We start from the raw sequence: 6,718 nt of genomic DNA, 5'->3' as shown, positions 1-6,718 counted from the left end.
GATGTAGGTTGCAGTAGGTACTGGGAGATGAAGAAGCTTGCACAGGATAGAATAGCATGGAGAGCTGCATCAAACCAGTCTCAGGACTGAAGACCACAACAACAACAAATGAGATGAAAAGAAAGCAAAAGAGAAGCAGAAATGAAACAGGAATGATGACAGAAAACGGAAGAATGATTTCAGAAAGAGGAACGGAGAACCGTGAGCAAAGAACGAGCATTCTTTTATGGTAACTGACAGTATATTTTCCCTCAAGAACCAACGAAATTTCACCACCTCACCTCACCGATGCACCCAATAACAACAAAAACATCCTACTTCTGACAAATGTAATCACACAAAATATTCGATAATCACAAGGTAGAGCACTCCGTCTTCAGGCCACAAGTGGCCCATCGGGACCATCTGACCGCCGTGTCATCCTCAGGGGAGGATGCGGATAGGAGGCGCGCGTGGTCAGCACATCGCTCTCCCGGTCTTTACAATGGTTTTCTTTGATCGGAGCCGCTACTATTCGGTGGAGTAGCTCCTCAGTTGGCATCACGAGGCTGAGTGCATCCCGAAAAATGGCAACAGCGCATGGCGGCCCGGATGGTCACCCATCCAAGTGCCGGCCACGCCCGACAGCGCTTTACTTCGGTTATCTGGCGGGAACCGGTGTATCCACTGCGGCAAGGCCGTTGCCTATAATTGCAAGGTAGGCACCTGATAATGGCAGCATAGTCGACAGCAAAACGTGACTGCAGCGGTAGAATGTGTTGTTTATAAAATTTCCTAATACAGGTTGAAAGTTTACCGTCTTACCTCCTTGCCTAGGGACGCCAGAAGAAAGTTGATGTCGTCAAGCCCTGAATCAAAATTGCGCAACGGATAACTGGGGAGAGGAACTAGAGAGCGCTACCTAGAGAGCGTGTCCTTTCTGTACGATTCTAGGCGAGGGGCTGGAGGACTCAGACGCTGATGTGTGGGTCTCTGCATTCTATAGCTTTCATTTTAAATAAATTCCTTTAACTTGACTTCTTTGTGATTTTTAAGGTATGTTAAAGATTGATGACAGTTGATTTCCTATTTATTTTAAACATTCTCACTCGACTTTACAGCGATAGCAGCAATTGTTTCAGTTTACAGATATTACAATTTTACAACTTACAGCTCGGGTATATTATATACCAATTTGCACGCACATTTCTACGGGTAAGGCGGAATTGCGTTGGCCAAATGTATACCACCAAAGTCTCCCAATAATTTACATAGGACATTCACTATGTGAGGAGGATAACGGGCAAACTGGGGACAGGATACATTCACACAGGGGGTCAACTTTCTGGAATTAAACGAGCATATTCATTACCTTACACAATCCGAAGCTGGAAATAAAAGAATTAGTACAAATATTCAAATACCTCTCTGCGCGAACATTGAGACAGACGCACTGAGGGCACGTCTGCTCACTTACCCGTCTTCTGTAACCCTCCTAGAATATGGCGGGCACCCGTAGGTCTTCCTGGGCCCCGGTGGAGGGGGTGGTCGAACCACTGGGCCGTGACTAACCTCTCCACCCCAAATCTTGTGACACTGGAAAGTCTTTGACTTTTACCTGCCTGTGCTGTCTCTCTGATCCCCTAGCCAGGAGTAAGGTTGGCACTACTATACTACAGAACTACTTCCCAACAAAGATTTGGCCACGCTTTACGGAAAGGTGTGAGGAGGATTAGGAAAGTTCATGTGCAGATTCACGTTCACGTACAAGAAATGCATAATACACGACACATATAAATACGTATTATGAAGCCTGGCACATTTCTTTCCACCCCTCCACATGGGTTCTGTTGCACCCGCGGCCGAGTGTAATAAAATTGGCTGCGGAGCCGCCTCTGTTTCTATTTCCCGGTGCGAGCGAGCAGCGAGACCTGCTGCTTATAGAGCGGAAACTACTGTACCGTTTCAAGGTGCATACTTCGTCCAGCCCCGTATAATGTGGGGCACGGTTAAGTGCAGGAACATCGGTGCACTAATCTGATGACGGGAAAAGTCAGGCATGGAGAGAAGAGAAAACGTTCGTCCCTGGCTTCTGTCTCGAGCCTTGTACTGCTGCAGCCATCACTGGCCACCTTCCCGAGGACAGGTGTATTGGGAGCCGGGAGCCGGCGCCCCCACTCTGTCACTATTAGGTGCGGCCGCCGCGCCGCCTCAGATCTCAGCCGCGCGCGCGGCAGAGCCGAACAGAGGCCGCCGTAATCACAGCTGAGTCAGCGCGGACGGCCGCCGGCTTGATTGAGCCGCTTGGGCCCGGCCCTTGTTTTCCCACCTCCCTCGTTATCCCATTGTTCTGGCAAACGTCCGCCTAATTAGATGACTGAATAATCAAAACGCCATTCGTTATACTTATAACGGAGATTCATCAACCGTGAGCGTTACTTCATTACTGGCGACAACACACATACTACTCCGTTAATTGTAATTTACGACAAGTGTCCACCGTCGTGCTACAAATATAATAGCGCGTTCGGAAGCTAGTTATTGATGAACACTTGTCCCTTAGTATCGGGATAAAGAGCTCCCGTTAAGCGCTTCGTACGTACGACGTCCAAACATTCGTAGCACCTAATGAAGCCCCGTGTATATTCCTAACGAAAACATATAGCAACCACCATTTCGTTACATCTTTCTTAGTGTGCTTTAATTGCGCTGGCCCACTTTATTTTATCGCCGGATGTGGCAGTGAAGCTTTATTAGACGGAGGTCCCAAAACTACATTACATCGCCAGTATCCAAATAAGCAGAACGTCATTTGTGTATAAAGGCCCCTAATGAAGGTCTGATTTGTTCTTTTTCTTGTTCTTTTCTCCTGATTGCTACATGTCATTGTGTGATGTTGGTCATATTGTTCCAAAACTATAACAGTAGCCTCGGCGGATTACTTTGAATTGGTATTCTTCTCGCCAGTTCTACATCTACATCTACATCTACATGACTATTCTGCAATTCACATTTAAGTGCTTGGCAGAGGGTTCATCGAACCACAATCATACTATCTCCCTACCATTCCACTCCCTAACAGCGCGCAGGAGAAACATACACCTAAATCTTTCTCTTCGAGCTCTGATTTCTCTCATTTTATTTTGATGATCATTCCTTCCTATGTAGGTTGGGCTCAACAAAATATTTTCGCATTCTGAAGAGAAAGTTGGTGACTGAAATTTCGTAAATAGATCTCGCCGCGACGAAAAACGTCTTTGCTTTAATGACTTCCATCCCAACTCGCGTATCATATCTGCCACACTCTCTCCCCTATTACGTGATAATGCAAAACGAGCTGCCCTTTTTTGCACCCTTTCGATATCCTCCGTCAATCCCATCTGGTAAGGATCCCACACCGCGGAGCAATATTCTAACAGAGGACGAACGAATGTAGTGTAAGCTGTCTCTTTAGTGGACTTGTTGCATCTTCTAAGCGTCCTGCCAATGAAACGCAACCTTTGGCTCACCTTCCCCACAATATTATCTATGTGGACTTTCCAACTGAAGTTCGTAATTTTAACACCCAGGTACTTAGTTGAATTGACAGCCTTGAGAATTGTCTATTTATCGAGTAATCGAATTCCAACGGATTTCTTTTGGAACTCATGTGGATCACCTCACACTTTTCGTTATTTTGCGTCAACTGCCACCTGCCACACCATACAGCAATTTTTTCTAAATCGCTTTGCAACTGATACTGGTCTTCGGATGACCTTACTAGACGGTAAATTACAGCATCATCTGCGAACAACCTAAGAGAACTGCTCAGATTGTCACCCAGGTCATTTATATAGATCAGGAACAGCAGAGGTCCCAGGACGCTTCCCTGGGGAACACCTGATATCACTTCAGTTTTACTCGATGATTTGCCGTATATTAGTACGAACTGCGACCTTCCTGACAGGAAATTACGAATCCAGTCGCACAACTGAGACGATACCCCATAGGCCCGCAGCTTGATTAGAAGTCGCTTGTGAGGAACGGTGTCAAAAGCTTTCCGGAAATCTAGAAATACGGAATCAACTTGAGATCCCCTGTCGATAGCGGCCATTACTTCGTGCGAATAAAGAGCTAGCTGCGTTGCACAAGAACGATGTTTTTTGAAACCATGCTGATTACGTATCAATAGATCGTTCCCTCCGAGGTGATTCATAATGTTTGAATACAGTATATGCTCCAAAACCCTACTGCAAACCGACGTCAATGATATAGGTCTGTAGTTCGATGGATTATTCCTACTACCCTTCTTAAACACTGGTGGGACCTGCGCAATTTTCCAATCTGTAGGTACAGATCTATCGGTGAGCGAGCGGTTGTATATGATTGCTAAGTAGGGAGCTATTGTATCAGCGTAATCTGAAAGGAACCTAATCGGTATACAATCTGGACCTGAAGACTTTCCCGTATCAAGCGATTTGAGTTGCTTCGCAACCCCTAAGGTATCTACATGATGAAACCAGTGTTCTGTTTTGCGATGCACAGGAATAAAGTCCCTCGTGATAATATTCTTCTACGCTGCTGGCCACCCAAAATGCAACACCCTGAAGGAAACATCCAAATCAGGTGAAATTCACAGTATGCAGTATGAAGTAAATATTCTAGAATTCGAAACCAGAACAACTGTTACCATGAGTGACATAAAAGTAGATATCTTAGGTGTTGCGAAACAAATCACTTAAGAAAGGCAAGTCTTCCGGTCCAGATGGTATACCAGTCGCAGTCAGGTTCTTTTCAGAGTACACAGACACAATAGCCCCTTTCTTAGTAATCATATACAACCGATCATTTGACGAAATGTCTGTTCCTAAAGACTGGAAAGTAGCACAGGTCACACCAATATTCAAGAAAGGAAATAGGGGCAACCCATTGAATTACAGACCCATATCTCTGACCTCAATTTGCAGTAGGATTTTGGAGCATATTCTGTACTCGGAACATTATGAATCACCTTGAAGAAAATTACTTATTGATACGTAACCAACATGGATTCAGAAAATATCGATCTTGTGCAACACAGCTACCTCTTTATTCCCATGAAGTAATGAGTGCCGTCGACAAGGGATCTCAGATCGATTCCATATTCCTACATTTCCAGAAGGCTTTTGATACCGTTCCTCACAAGCGACTATTAATCAAATTGCGTGCATATGGAGTACCGTTTCAGTTGTGTGACTGAATTCGTGATTTCCTCTCAGAGAGGTCAGAGTACGTAGTGATAGACGGTAAATCATCGAGTAGAACAGAAGTGATATCTGGCGTTCCGCAATTGCCTCTGCTTTCCTGATTTACATAAATGATCTAGGCGATAATCTGAGCAGCCCCCTTAGATTGTTTGCAGATGACGCTGTAATTTACCGTCTAGTAAAATTATCAGACGATCGATTCCAATTACAAAATGATCTAGAGAGAATTTCCGTATGGTGCGAAAAGTGGCAATTGGCATTAAAAAAACAAAAGTGCGAGGTCATCCACATGGGTACTAAAAGAAATTCGATAAATTTTGCGTATACGATAAATCACACAAATCTAAGGGCTGTCAATTCGACTAAATACCTAGGAATTACAATTACGCAAAACTTAAATTGGAAAGACCACATAGATAATTTTGTGGGGAAGGCGAAACAAAGACTTCGCTTTGTTGACAGAACACTTAGATGATGCGACAAACACACTAAAGAGACAGCCTACATTACACTTTTCGGTCTTCTACTGGAATATTGCTACACGGTGTGGGAATCCTTACCACGTAGGATTGACAGAGGACATCGAACAAGTGCAAAGAAGGGTAGCTCGCTTCGTGTTATCGCGCAATAGGTGTGAGAGTGTCACTGATATGATACGCGAGTTGGGGTGGCAGTCACTGAAACAAAGACGGTTTTCTTTGCGGCGAGATCTATTTACGAAATTCCGATCACCAACTTTCTCTTCCGAATGTGAAAATATTTTGTTGACACCCACCTACGTAGGGAGAAATGATCATCATAATAAAATAAGAGAAATCAGAGCTCGAACGGAAAGATGTACGTGTTCCTTTTTCCCATGCGCCATTCGAGAGTGGAATGGTAGAGAAGTAGTATGAAAATGGTTCTATGAACCCTCTGCCAGGCACTTAAGTGTGAATTGCAGAGTAACCATGTAGATGTAGATGCGTTTGCGGCGATGAGAGATGCACATTATTAGCATTTGAGCGCAGGCGCACATCACAGGTGCCAGTAGCACCACCTGCGAGCGCTGTCTAAAGGGGGAGGGAGGGGTGAGGGGGGCACAGACGGCCGTGTTCCGTAGTGGTACTGTTCTTTAGTGCGGTTGTTTTACGTAAAAAGCTTCAGTATGCTTAGTAGCCGAAAGCGAAGTCTTTCGACCGAGGAAGAATAGTTGCCTACAAGAATTGCACATTATCCTACAAAGAAATCGGCGATCGTGTCGGACGGAACAATGCACCTGCAACTGTGATGCGGACCTGTAATCGCTGTATGCAGGAGGGAATGATGTACCGACGGGACCGATTCCACTACTACATGTTGTTGTTGTGGTCTTCAGTCCTGAGACTGGTTTGATGCAACTCTCCATGCTACTCTATCCTGTGCAAGCTTCTTCATCTCCCAGTACCTACTGCAACCTACATCCTTCTGAATCTGCTTAGTGTATTGATCTCTTGGTCTCCCTCTACGATTTTTACCCTCCACGCTGCTCTCCA

General features: G+C 45.0%; 1 pseudogene; it reads right to left on the bottom strand.

Annotated features, from left to right (window-relative positions):
* Nucleotides 1-567: 567 nt before the first annotated feature.
* Nucleotides 568-685, bottom strand: LOC126191840 (5S ribosomal RNA; annotated as a pseudogene).
* Nucleotides 686-6,718: the final 6,033 nt, after the last annotated feature.

Source organism: Schistocerca nitens, chromosome 6 (genome assembly GCF_023898315.1).
Source record: "Schistocerca nitens isolate TAMUIC-IGC-003100 chromosome 6, iqSchNite1.1, whole genome shotgun sequence".
NCBI lineage: Eukaryota > Metazoa > Arthropoda > Insecta > Orthoptera > Acrididae > Schistocerca > Schistocerca nitens.
The sequence above is the reverse complement of the archived record's forward strand: the minus strand, read 5'-3'. Positions and strand labels throughout refer to the sequence as shown.